The sequence below is a fragment of the Heteronotia binoei genome, chromosome 5 (genome assembly GCF_032191835.1).
Source record: "Heteronotia binoei isolate CCM8104 ecotype False Entrance Well chromosome 5, APGP_CSIRO_Hbin_v1, whole genome shotgun sequence".
Classification (NCBI taxonomy): Eukaryota; Metazoa; Chordata; class Lepidosauria; order Squamata; family Gekkonidae; genus Heteronotia; species Heteronotia binoei.
The window spans coordinates 90,653,833-90,667,709 of NC_083227.1; the positions used below are offsets into that span (position 1 = coordinate 90,653,833).

Sequence of the window (13,877 nt, forward strand, 5' to 3'; positions counted from 1 at the left end):
TTCACGACAGGATGCTGTTTTCTCATCCAGTGTCCAAAAGTATTTTGGGCCAATCACAATTCTATCAGAACTTTCTCAGCCGCACCTACCTCACAAGGTGCCTATTGTGGGGAGAGGAAGGGAAGGAAATTTTAAGCCGCTTTGTGACTCCTACGATAGAAAAAGTGGGGTATAAAAAACAACAACTCCTCCTCCATGCCTTTTTGTGTACTACTTAGGTAACTCAAGGGGGAGACCAGCTTCAGCAGAGACTATCCATTTCCAAATGGATAGTCTTTGCTATTAGGTTGGGGTGTCAGCAAACCAGTCCACCATATCCTCTGGAACTTTTGAGTGCATTCTACACAGGGGCAGGCAGCATCAGTGGCATTCTGGAGAGGCACCCCCTTAGAAGACATCTGCCAAGCAGTGGCGTGGTCATCATCAGACACCTTCATCAAGCACTATTCTGTGGACATGAATATGAGAAGAGATTCAGCAGTTGGCAGAGCCATGCTGCGCTCATTGTTCCACTGAAACTCACCCCACTTCCAAAGTAAGGAGCTCTGTAGTCTCCAAGTGTGGAACTACAAAGAAGACTGAAGATGAAAGCAGAATTGTAGTTACCTCTAACTTTTGTTCATCAAGGTGTCTTCTGTGCAGGCATGCATTCCCTCCGTCCTGTCCCACTGTGAGTTAATAGGATACAGTGATATTCATGACACTTGTGGCAGCTCAGGAGGACTGAGAGGAATGGAAGAGTTCCTCCCTGAGGCTCATGTGACCATTAGGCAGGAAAATGGCCCCTGATAAGCTCTGCAGGGGAGTGGCTTCCCCAGAGTGAAAACAAATACTGGAGTAGCTGTAAGAGAGTTTTTGGTAGCTGGCCTGCCCAAGTACAGTCCCAGTGTATGCCTGCACAGAAGACACCCAGAAGAACAGCTGTTACAGGTAAGTGCAACACTGTTTTCTTCATGACATCCAAATGCAGTGGTAATGGTTAACTGTTTATTTTAAAGAACTTTAAACCAATCCATTGATACAAGCTTATCCTTTTGCACAAAAAATTAAATAAAATATAGTCTGCAGAACTGCTCTGAGTACTTGTGTGTGCGAAGGAACCATATTTATCGGAAAACAATCACACCGAAATGTACAGACACCTATTACAGTAATACTTCTTGCTCTTCCAGAAGCCAGTTACTCCTTAATTTATTCAGAAATGTACAAAACAAGTCTAAGCATGGATCAAGGCAAAACATGAAAAACATTAAAAGACATTTTTAAAAGTCTTCTGTAGGCAACTTTGGGTCTACATCACCATCTTCAGTTTTCCGTAATGGTATCCTCTGTACATAGCTTTAATATTTTATGAAGGTCCTATCGGTCTCTATGCTGGATGCCACAGTTGTAACTAATAATGGCACTGATTCCCACTTCCCTTGTAGTGAAATAATCAATCTTCAGTGCAGTCCCGTAGGATGTTATTGATATGACTAGCTTATGTAAGTGTTGTCAAAAGATATGAGAAAGGTTTTTCCTCAAGATTGTTCAGGCAGAACTTTATAATGCATTTGCTCTGGGTAGAGTGATTATAAATTTGTGTAGTTCCTCCTCTTTTGCTTGCTCTTTGAAGAAGAAGAAAAAGATAAGAGGTATTGCAATATTTCAATCCATATGGGAGAAATGGTAGCATCTAAATCTTTTTTCCAAATGTCTTCCTAAGTGTATGCAATGTCCCATGCCAGTGTTGCATACTTCTTCAGGATCCATTGACACTGATGTGTGGATGCTGCATGAATTTGATATGATGCATAAGGTAAGAAGGTTTTAGACCTGGGGCTCTTCCATTTGGAGCACAACCAAGGGAAGGAACTTTCTAGTGGTTGTTATGTGGGGCCAATAATGTTTGAATCAGTCCTCAGAGGTCAATACATAGCTGGTATTTCTTCCGATGTGAGTATAATGAATTTGTCTCAGTATAAGGAAGTTTCGTATGTTGCTAAAAAGAGAATAAAGTTCAGATGTTTGAGAGCCACAAGACATGAATACAAGGTGTTTGAGAGCTGGGAGGGAGGGATGGAAAAGAAAGCTACTTTAGCTTTAAATGCATTCTCCAAGCCATCAGCTGACTTGGCTTGGAGAAGTGATTTAAAGAGACAAATGCCTTCTCCAAGCTAGCCAATAGGGTGGTGGGAGCTTTGAGAACCATACAAGATGTGTGAAAGAGGCACATGTGGTTCCTGAGCCACAGTTTGGCCACCCCTGTTCTAAGCCTTAAATGGAGCATTGTGGAGTTTCTAGAAAGTACAATCCATACAACATACATGTCCAGAGTAAAGTTGTAGCCAACTTAAGGCAGCCCTGTAGGGTTTTCAAGGCAAGATACATTGAAAGGTGGGTTGCCATTGTCTTTGCATTGCGACTGTGGAGTTCCTTGGTGGTCTCCCATTCAAGTACCAACCAGCACTGACCCTGCTTAGCTTCCAATAATCGGTTAGCCTGGGTCTATTCAGATAGGAAGTTATAAAATGACATGGTTTCTTGAGAGAGCATCACATACTTTTAAATCTGGAATCTTCAAAGCATTTATATATGTTTTAATCCACCCAGAGTCTTAAGGCTTTCTGTGTTAAAATTTTCTCTCTCCAAATGGAGAGTTTAGGCAGTGCTCACAAACCACAATAAACAACAACAACAAAACCCCCTTAGTGTGTAGGAGTCAGGAGTGCTAGGTTTTCAATCTAACATGAATGGTTGGAGCTGGCTTTTAATGGAAGCACTGACCTGATCCAGCCTGAGCTGGCAAGGTTAGAAGCATTTTAAGCATAAAGCCCATGTGGCATTAGAACCAGCTGTGGGATATGACCAGCTGTTGTCTCCTAAGGCTTTACTATTTGCTTTTTATTCCTTATGAAGTCTGAACTGTTTTTTCTTTAAAAAAAACCCAAAACCTCAAACAAGCAGGATTTCTGATACATGCTTGCAACTACCAGCAGCAGTGTTATAATTCCAGTTTGACACTCATTTTTATTTTATTATTCAACAAGTCCCCTCCTGTCCAGTGCTGTTATTTCAAACATGGTAAGTAGGCACAAAGACTTCTCTGTGGAAATACAAATAAAGCACTTTTCAGGTGTCCCAGTTCTTGATGGTGTGAGATAGCAGCAGCTGCCTTTAACCACCTCCATACTATGATTCTATGGCAACTTTTATGTATTTTAAAAGAGGCACACCAGTTCAGCTTCTCAGTGAAACAATTGAATGCTAAAGCAAATGCAGGCCTGATCTTTGTAGTAATAGTAAAATACATTTTCTTTCTTTCTTGCACAGCCCCCATTCAGCCTTCCTTCAAAGCTTGTCTCTGTTCACAAGCAGCATTTGTCATCAGGCTAGCCCCCTCCCCTTTCCACATTTATTTCCATGGTAACCCTTTAAAGGCATTCTGCAGCCTGAAAACTACTTTTGCTCTTTCATCATGCAAGCTGGCATTGTGAAGGGCTCAGTGCATTTCTACAGCTTCTGAATTAATATTGAAATAACCGGCATTTGGGATGCACAGATTATTTTTATTTTGGGGTTTTTCCCCCTCCCAAGCAAAAGCCCTGATGGAGACAACCTTCATACAACCTAGTGCCAGCACATTGCTTGCTGAGGGAAGGCAGTCTTCATTAATTGATTAACTTTGTGGGTAGGCATCATCAAGAGTGATCATTCTGCGAAGTCAACAGGGCAATTTCCCTGAATCCAAAGGAGAAAAAAATTGGGCAGATGGCTAGCTAGACTTTTCTGGTGAATTGCGGGTAAGCTCCCACACTGATCTATTGAAAATCTCTTTTTTTCCCCTTTATATTTTATGTCAGGTTTTATTTAGAAAAATTGAGTCTTAATAGACATCTGATTTTTATTAAGTTATAAATTTATGTTTTTGTTTTGTTTTTTAAAAAACACTAAATAAGATCTATTTAGCTGCATTTCCACTTGGGATTGTGTGTATTCAGAACGACACTTGGCATTCCACATTGTTTTGGTGCCTTTCCTGCTTCAATGACCTGGATTGACTTTATGATTTTTAAAAAATCAAATTGGTATTTCAGGAACACCTAGTGAGTTAGGCTTATTATGTGCTGAGTATGAAATTCATGGTTTATTAATGGTGTTTAACTGTGTATAACATATTAGATTAGTTGTTAAGGTCACCTTTAATTATAAGCAGATGTATCAGAAACTTTTTAAAATTTTGTGCCTTTGTTTATTGGAAAGCATATACAGGCTGTAATTTATTCTATGCATAGTGCATGAGGGCTTTAAAAATTACACTAGGGCAATTACGTATAGACTTGTTTTATAGTAGTAAATCCCTAGCTACAGTGTGTGGATTTTTTTAAAAAAATCTGAAGTACATAATGATTGGAGAATCACCATGACAACACGGTATCCATTTCACATTTCCATTACTATGCTGTGGGAATATTACAATTTACTCAAGTATTTTTACAGATAAAATAGTCAATACATCACTTTATAACAAAGGAATACTGTTTTATTCTTAAAATGATACTTATAAGCACCTTATGGAACCTTCAGCTATATCAGGGGTGGCCAATGGTAGCTCTCCAGATGTTTTTTGCCTACAACTCCTATCAGCCCCAGCCATTGGCCATGCTGGCTGGGGCTGATGGGAGTTGTAGGCAAAAAACATCTGGAGAGCTACCGTTGGCCACACCTGAGCTATATTATTCTCCATATATTATTTGCTTATTCACCTTTTGTGCCCTCTTCAGATTTTCCCCTTTGTATGGTTTAATTGTTCTATTATAGTATGTGTGTGCACACATGGATTTTTGCTGGTGTATGCAGGTATTTCTAATTTTTGATGTTAAGAATTCAGGTAGTGTATGCCAATAAAATCCATGCAGAGAGAGAGAGAGAGAGAGAGAGAGAGATTATTCCAGACATAATATGACCCTAATTGAGTGGGAATTGAAAATAATATGCTTGAATATATATCTTTTAAGGTACCCCATTCGCCTAATATGGACCCCATGCTCAAAATATCTCTTGGTCCTTGTGGAACTGTTTAAAATCTGCCAGAGGCACATACTGCAAATGTTTCTTCTTCCCTGTATCCTTGTAGCATGACCTCTCCCTCTCTGCATTCCCCACTTCAGTTCAGCATGGCTTCCTGAGATGGAATTAGAGCCATTTTTAAAAAAATGTGTTTACTTATAAATTTATGTGCAATTAGTATGCAAGAATTCAACAGCACACACTTGTTCCATTTAAAAATCACAGATGGTGGTAGAGTATCAAAAAGCTGAATTATTCATATGTAGTTATTGAGGTATTAAGCATCTATTTTGTGGTGTTGATCTATGAGATGCATGCCTATCATGACAGTCTCAAGACCTATGTGAATAACATACAGATGTTTAAGCTAAAGGTGTATCAACAGCTGCACCAGTGAATTATTTGAAAGCATGATGCTTAGTGGTTTTTGCATCAGTGTTGTGATGGCATTGTAGACAGATGGTTTCTCTGAGTGTTTGGAATCAAGATGTCAGAAATGTTTCCAGATGTGAAGGTTGGGCTAGAAAAGTAAAATGTTTATACCTGTGTGTATGGAAATCATAACTCGCTAGCACAAAGTTACATTATTTGGATTTGTGATAAATGTGTTATTATTAAATGATTAAGAATCTTCACTTGCCATTGTGCCATCCTTCAAGAGCACTTGTATAGCTTAGCATAGTGCTTTCCAGGCACCAAAGAACTGTTGCAGGAAGTTAATTTGTTACCATGGAACAATAATGAAAAGAATGTGTAGAAAGGGCAGTGAGTTTTACCTTGGAATTATTATGCCCATAAATTGGAAAGGGGACTGTCTTGCAATTCTTAGTTTATTTCTAGGAAAGCCTAACAGAAATATCTAAATGCAGCAGTTTAAAAGATGATAATGCTGGAGGTCTCCTACAAACTAAAATGTAGTATGTAAGGTCTGAAATCTGCAAACTTGATATAAACCAAGGTTTATTGATTTGTTGAAGGCACTTTAACTAAGGTGTTGCAAATATTACCTTGTCTTTCTTACATCAGCTCAGACTGGATCAAAGATTTGATATGTTGGGCAGAGTCCTCAGGTGTCATCCATCCCAGCCTAGTCTTCAAAATTAAACCATACCACAAAACCAGAACATAGGTATGCCAACCATCTAGGCTTCTGTGCTTTTCAGATTGTATGCCTGGGATTCTTCAGCAGGAGAAAACTTCTAATGCAGAATTACCAATGGAAACTCCTGCAGGTGGTTTGGGATTAATTATTCACAATGGCTCAGTAGGCATTTGCCCTAATTCTGTGGGACTGGAGGTAAAGTTTATGGGTCACTGAGTATTTTGTTTGATTAATTTTGGATTATACAGAAATATTTCAGGATCAAGTTTGCCGAAGGATTTCCTTTCCTTTCTTCTGTTCTTACCAAAAAATGGGTGAATACTTTCATATCTGTTTTGTCCAAATGATGGCTAAAAGGGGCCATTTTTAAAGGGCTTCCATTTCAGCTAACATTTTTTTGACCTTCATTTGATTTCATTTGGAGTCTCAAGGAGGCTAAACGGTTGCTTAGAAATCAATAGTGTTGTGCATGGGAGGTTGTTTTGTTTCTTTCATTCTTCATTGTCAATTACAAATAGACTGTTTCAGTATTAGGTTGTTTTGTTTGGGTTGGGTTCATTATTTCATTTTCATATTTTTATTTTCATAAATCTGTTTCATTATTATTTCCTGTTGGTTTCAGTGGAAGAACTCCCTTCCTTCCTTAGGCCTGTACCTTCTTGGTTTTCCTTAGAAACTGAATAAAACGCAGTGAAGTTGTAATATTCTTCCAGGATACATACATTTCAGATGGATAAAATAAAGGGGTTTCCCTTTTCTGAGACAATGAAAAGCACCTGTATTTAATGTTAAAGTCTAAAGGAGAAATAATAGGAAAGATTCCAAAGAGTAACAATGAAAGCACTGCAACCACTTGAAGTCAATGATCCCCTTCTATTAGGACTTCCTCCAGTGGGGGGTGAGAAACATGTCAGAAGGAAGGGGGTATTTGGATACAAACCAGTGGATTTGATCCAAAGAGTTTTTCTGCTGATGAAAAATGAAAGAGGAGTTCCCCATGACCAGTGTCAAAAAATAGCTCTGTTGCTGATAATGGGATCTTTGAGTAAAAAGCCATGTGAAATGCTGGCTGTAGAAAGAAGTGGAATTGGTGTGAGGATGATTGAAACGACTGATTGGATGCTACCAATTCCTAACATGTATATATTTCAAGAAATCAGGGAGAGGAACATATAGATGACTGCTAGATAATAATTGAATGTTCATTTTCCTTGCAGCACTTGCAGAGTTACCCTGCTTCTTGAAGAGATTATTAGTTTACTGCGCAAGTCTGTATTATCAGGGACACTCTGAGTAGTAGAGTGGGATGACCCAGATGTGCTGGTCATTTATTTTTGGCCTAGGTGTAGAGTAAGGTTGCAGGGTCTCCTTGTGGTTTGGACAAACTGTGGTTGAATTGGGTTTAAACCATAGAGTTTGCCCCAAAACCAGAGTGGCATCAAAAACTTCCAAGTGATGTCATCATGTCAGGGATGTTGTGTGGCAATGTCCCTGTTTAGGGGAGAGATTTTCCCTGCTAACCAGCTTGTCTACGGTGGGGAGAAGCCCCTGAAACCAGAGTTCCCCCTCTGGGACCTGGAGGCTGGCAACCCTAGTGTAGAGGGATTCCATGAAGTCACAAGACAAGGATGTGATAGTTTCCCATGGGTATTAGGCTGTCTTATGGTGAGAGGGTGTTTTATTGCACTTAATTCCCATCTGGATGCTATTAGTTTGTCTGTATTTTTGATTTCATAGGCTCAAGGAAGATAGGGGCTGCAAAGGTCAACACCAGCATCTTTATTAAACCCAAAATGAGTAGCTAACCAATGTGACTTCTTTAAAGTATGTACAGTATGCACATAGTGGCTTAGTCCTATAAGAAAGTGAGCAGCCACATTCTGTGTTCTTTAAAACTTAAGGCAGAGTTATCAAGTCCTCTTAAGATGAAAATAGACATGGAAACTTTCTGCCAATCAGAGTCAAGGAGACTCCCTGAGCCATTTGTAAACGTGTTTTGTATATTAAAAGTTTTCTTTGCTGTGGCAGTGCAATAGAGATGAAAAAGTTTGCTCTCTGCCCATAGGAAAATTACAACTGAATCTGTTTCCAGATGAATTTTTAGTCTTGCTGTTTTAGATCCAAAAGTGGCAACCAGAGACAAATGACATGAAAATGGGAGATTGTTGGTAAGGGTGATGCTTTGGTTGCCCAAATAGCAGTCACCCGGTACCATCTTCTGGAATTAGTTGGTCAAGTAAGAGCAGAACCTCCAAATCATGTTGCCCCCCTCCAAGCGAGCCTCTTTAGAGGGATACCATGGCCAGTGGTATTGAAAGCCACTGAGAGGACCAGGAGAATCAACAGGGATTCACTCCCCTGTCACTTTCCTTGTGAAGGTCATCCGTCAAGGTGACCTGGGTTGTTTCTATTTCAACACAGGCCTGAATCCATCTCCTTCAAAACTTCCAGTAGCAACCTCCCATTGAGGCACCTTGTCCAAGAATGTAGGTTGTTTGGCTCCAGGATTCTTTCCTCAGTAGGGATCTCATGGCCCCTTCCTTCAAAGTCATTAGAACTGTACCTCCCCCAGGGAGGCATTTTTATTATTTTGTCAGCTATATTTCTCATGTGTTGTGAAGTCTAGTCCCACCTTATACATGCTTGTATGGCCCTCTAAATTGTGCTGTAAATCCCAGATTCTTTGTATCTTGAAAACTTTGTTCTGGTTGGGGCAGATATTCCTAGTATAAAGTCTGCCAAACTGAGAATTAAACCTGATGTGTTGCTGATCCAGATGTCTTTCTCATGAGTTATGAAATGAGGCAGGGCCTGACTCTTTTTCAAGTCTAGGCCAACAGATACAATGAAAGCTGTCCATCTCTTGGAAACCTCCTTTACTAAGCTGCAAGCATCAAAGGACAGAGCTTGAGCAGCCATAAGAACAGTGATATTATATATGGTGGTTGATCAGATGGTCAGAAAAAATAAACTGTCAAACACTGGTCACTGAGAATGAGTGCCTACTTCATATTGCGAGTATTTAATTGACAGTAAACTGAATGTGTGTTGCTTTGCAAGCTGTGGGTTTGCTTTTATTATATTTGTTTTTAACTTTTAGCTGTCCATTTTGTGTACCAATGTGGTTTGCTTTCTAGGATATATGTCTGTACATCATGCACTGGCAGTTCTGCTTCTAGGCTTCCTTTATTGCACATGATGTCCCATCTGGCTAACATAATCTGTGGCTTCTTACTCTTAGCTATTTTTATCTTAAAGTCTCTCTTGCTGTTATTTTCAGTCAGAGAATGGGAAAATAATCTTGATTAGTTATTTGCCTTGCATTCATGCTGTATTATTGTGCTGGTTTGTTTTTGTCTGAAGAAAAATAATTGCCCTTTAAAATGACAAAGTCAGATAATTTATTCCAAAGGATGAATATATTTGTCATGTCCTTCTCAGCTGCTTCCCTTTAATAAATCTCAGTCAACGCTGCCTCCCAAATATGGTGATGAATATATGGTACCTTGTAGTGTTTATATTAGAGGGTTGGATCTGTAAATTGATTCCACTTTTGAGGCATCTATGTTTTGGTTTGATAGTTGGATCTTTTTGGGAGCTTTTATGGACTTTCATACAAATCCAACTGCACTTAATTAACTACAGATATGATTCCAAAGTGCCTTAGGTACCATGCAAACCAGATTGGTTCTCTAAACGTCTATTCAATGTCACAACAAAGAAGTTCTGCAGTCAGAAGACTGGAATGTAAAACCCTTTTTTGAAGTCCACAGTAGCTGCTAGATTTGTGAAAGGTATAGAGAAATTAAAAGGAGAATGAATTAAATGTGAAGTGTGTGTGTATACTGTGCTCAGATTATCATATTTCCTCTTGTGTATTTATAATTTATCAAACCATATTGAGTCTCCTCTGGGAAGAAAGTGCTGGGTACAAATTCTTAAATAAATGTATATAAACTACAGCAAGAACATTTTTCTTTGTCAAGAATCATTTAAACGTTTTCTCTGTGTAGGTGGAACTGGTGGCATTCCGCAATGTACAAGGCTCCAGTGATCTTCAAGCTACCTTGAGAAACAGATCACTTGTCTTGAATGTAGTAGGTTGGGGAGGGAAGGACAGAGTGGTGAGCAGGAAAGCTTCAAATGCTGTTGCCTAGGTTCTCCTCACCTCTCTCATGCTCCTGATGTACTGTCATCCTCACTGGTAGCCATGTTTTTAAGTATTACCATCTAAACCAGCATCTCCCATTTGCCAGGTCGTGACCCGGTACTGGGCCACGGAAGCCTCACTACCGGGTCACAAGAAAAGCCAAAGCTAGCCCCGCCCCCAGCAAAGTATGAGCTCTGTTCTGCTTCCTTCGTTTCCCATCTCTCTGTTGTGCAGAGAAAAGCTAGGCTTGAAGACTGACACAGGCTGCAAAGCCTGAGCTCCATTTTCCTTCCTTCCATCCCCCAATGTCTCTGTGTTGTGCAGATAAAAACTAGGCTTGAAGACTGACACAGGCTGCAAAGCCTGAGCTCCATTTTCCTTCCATCCCCCAAAGTCTCTCTGTTGTGAGGATAAAAGCTAGACCTGAAGACTGACATAGGCTGCTAAACCTGAGCTCCGTTTTCCTTCCTTCCATCCCCCAACGTCTCTGTGTTATGCAGATAAAAGTTAGGCTTGAAGACTGACACAGGCCACAAAGCGTGAGCTCCATTTTCCTTCCTTCCCCCAACATCTCTGTGTTATGCAAAGAAAAGCTAGGCTTGAAGACTGACACAGGCCGCAAAGCCTAAGCTGTTTTCTTTCCTTCCGTCCCCCAACTTCTCTGTGTTGTGCAGAGAGGAGCTGAGCTGCTTTTAAAGGCATGGGAAACACGGCCAATAAATATCCTTTTTGGAATAACTGCAGAAAAGCTTGTATGAACTTCATATAACTCAGAATTAATTCATTAATTGCAGTACAGTTCTCTGCTACCTTTCACAGCCCTGTGTTTCTGCCAAGGGAAAGGTATGAAAAATAGCTGTCCAAAGATTTTCTTGAAACCAAGCAAACTTGGTTGTAGCTTGAAACAGGGTTCCAGTAGTAGCAGCTGAAGGAAGGGCCTACTAAATGTGTCAGCATACTTTGAGGTAGAGCAGCTGCCAGGGCTCAGTGTGGGTGGTACACAGTGCTGGCATTCCTGATGGCAATGGCAATAGCACTCCCAACTGCGTACAGTGGCCAGAGCTGTTGAAAGGGTGTGCAGGTGGTGCAGGCAATTGAACATGCGCATTAGGAGTGCTTGCAAGCTGGAGAAGAACACACAAACAGATAGGTGCATGCAGGTGTGGGGGTGTAAAGAGCAGACCCTGGGAATATATGAAAAAGTTGCAGACTGCCCACTTTTCACCCCCATTTTGGCTCAGCATGAGTTTCAGAGAAATTTTTCTGAAAATGAAGTTACTTCAGAAGAAGAGGCAGGTTTGGGGGACTGCCCTGGAAATGACATCACTTGGCCCTTAACCTGGAAGTGACACCACAGGAAAAGACATAATTCTTGTCTCCCAGCTCCTCCCTCAAAGTCTCCTGTCTCCACCCCCAAATTTTAGTGGGCCATGAAGGAGAAGTGTAAAAATAACCGGGCCATGGGGAAACAAAGTTTGGGAAACCCTGATCTAAACAAACCTAGAGACGCAGGTCAGATCCTACTGGAAGAAATCCTACTGATTTTGGAATTTGCACTCCTTTCCTTGCAAAGGCCCGTAGCTATGGTGAGGCCCCCAGGGTCCCAGCCCCACCAGTTCAACACCAAGGCCAGGGTCTCAGCTCCACTATTTGCTACACCAACTTCCAATTCCAAACTGCAAGAGAACCCTCCAAGCAGGGGCTGTGTGAGAGAGGGAGAGACTTCCCCATCCTATGCAGATCTTGGAACCAGCTTCTCTTGCCCGGCAGTTTAAACCATTTGGCAAGAGGAGCCTCCATGTGGGGTCTGTCTGTGATGGGTCGGGGTGGGGGAGAGACACTTTCCTGCTGCAGGCTGATCTTGGAGCCAGGAGCTCAATGTGTGGGGGTGAGACCAATGGAGCAAACAAGCTGGGAGAAGGCATTTGGCTCTTTAAACTCCTCCAAGCAAAGCTGGGGGCTGGGGGGGGGGGGAGACTTGGAGAATGCATATAAAGTTACTTTCTTCTCACCCTCCCTCCCTTTCTTTCTCTGGCACCCCTAAATGGAAAATCCCAGTTATGCGCCCCACTAAATGAAAAATTGTGGCTATGGCCCTGCTTTAGTGCTTCTTAGAAGGCAACCATTAGTTTTAGAAGAACTAGCTAGTGTTTGCCTCTCCATAACTTGAAATAACATTCTTTACTTTATTAAGGAATGATTTTTAGGGCTGGTAGATTTCTATCAGCTTCTGCTATGACAATCACGCTTGGTGTGTTTTTATGGAAACTCAGTTCCTGTTATGAACAAGGTAGTGTGCATAATGAAGCAGAACTATAAATGAAGTGTCATTTTGAGGCTGGTGAAGTGAGAGCTCAGAGCTGGAAAAGGCATTTTGTTTCTGGAAAGAACTAAAGTATAAGTAAGTATTGATTCCCGCCCCCCCTCCTTTCAGTATTAAAAATGCAATTGCAGGCTGCCCTTGAATGCTTTATTTTGACCTCTGTAAGACACAGAGTCTTCATAGCATTTTGGTGCAAATAGTTCTCTATTAGTAAATGGTGCAAGCACTTGAAAAACAGTTCCTGTTAATCTAAACTTGACTAAGATGAATGTGTAGAAAGGGCAGTGAGTTTTACCTTAGCAGACAGTAGCATATTCGTGTGATACAAATGGTACAAGGCACTGATTGTAGGTGGTGTTTGTAAATGGTTTTGTGCTAACAAAATACTTGTCAGGTAATGAAGAAATTAGCTGTAACAACTCTTGACAATTTCCTCTTTCAGGTTTTGCTGATTCTTGAAGTGGAACAATAGATTTCTCACATATGTTTCAGCAGGGGTTGTTTTGTAGAAAAATAGGTGGTGGAGCTCATCTTGGGATTGTTATGCAGCTGCACATACTATTCAATGGACAAGGAGGTGAAAGGTTCAGGAGCTGCGCTCCTTTGAGCTCCCAGTGAATCTGAGGCCTGTGTTTCAGTGATATTTTGCAATTGTAGCAGTTCATTTTAAATAGTAGTTTCTTATGTAAACCAAATAGAAATTTTAAAATGATTAAATGAAAATCCAACAAAACATTGTACTTGGAGAAAAACAGGGTCTCCTTTAAAATTCTAAACAATATAAAGTGCAATATAGTATGGAGCACCAATGCAGCAGATGTTGTTAGTGTGCAACTCAGTCATTTGATTTGCCCTATCCCTATGAACTGAAGTTGCAGATGTTACAGAAAGCAGCAAAGCCATGGAGCAGCATTGCTCTTAGTCATCTTTTAAGCAGACCTGGGTATTTAGCAATTATGAGAAGCAAATGAGAGTAAGATTCTTCATTCTCTTCCTAAGCTCCAGTGCATCCATACATACACTGGGTGGTGTATTATCAGTGTTTTTTTTAGCAATCTTTTGTAACTTGATTTATTTAAAATTGGCTTGTTTACAAATAAGGTTCCTAACACAGTCATCAAATGCTAGGAAAATTGGGTGTATGTGCCAGAGGAGGTGGAGTTTGAGCAGGATATGATGCCATTTTGAGGTGAGGCAGCATAGAGTACCTTGACTATAAAACCTAGAGGATCTTCATAGAATGTCACCATCTA

At 40.6% G+C, this 13,877-nt stretch overlaps 1 protein-coding gene across 5 annotated transcripts in view; it reads left to right on the plus strand.

Moving 5' to 3' along the window:
• FGD3 (FYVE, RhoGEF and PH domain containing 3) overlaps positions 1-13,877 on the plus strand; it is a 189,235-nt gene that overhangs the window by 64,469 nt on the left and 110,889 nt on the right. The window contains exon 1 of one of the 5 annotated variants that reach the window (XM_060239801.1): positions 3,431-3,782. The exons of 3 other annotated variants lie outside the window; for them this stretch is intronic. The gene's annotated coding sequence lies outside the window, so the exon portion shown is untranslated. Of the gene's footprint in view, positions 1-3,430; positions 3,783-13,877 lie in introns of those variants that run through there. One more of the 5 variants, XM_060239802.1, reaches the window with a different exon arrangement.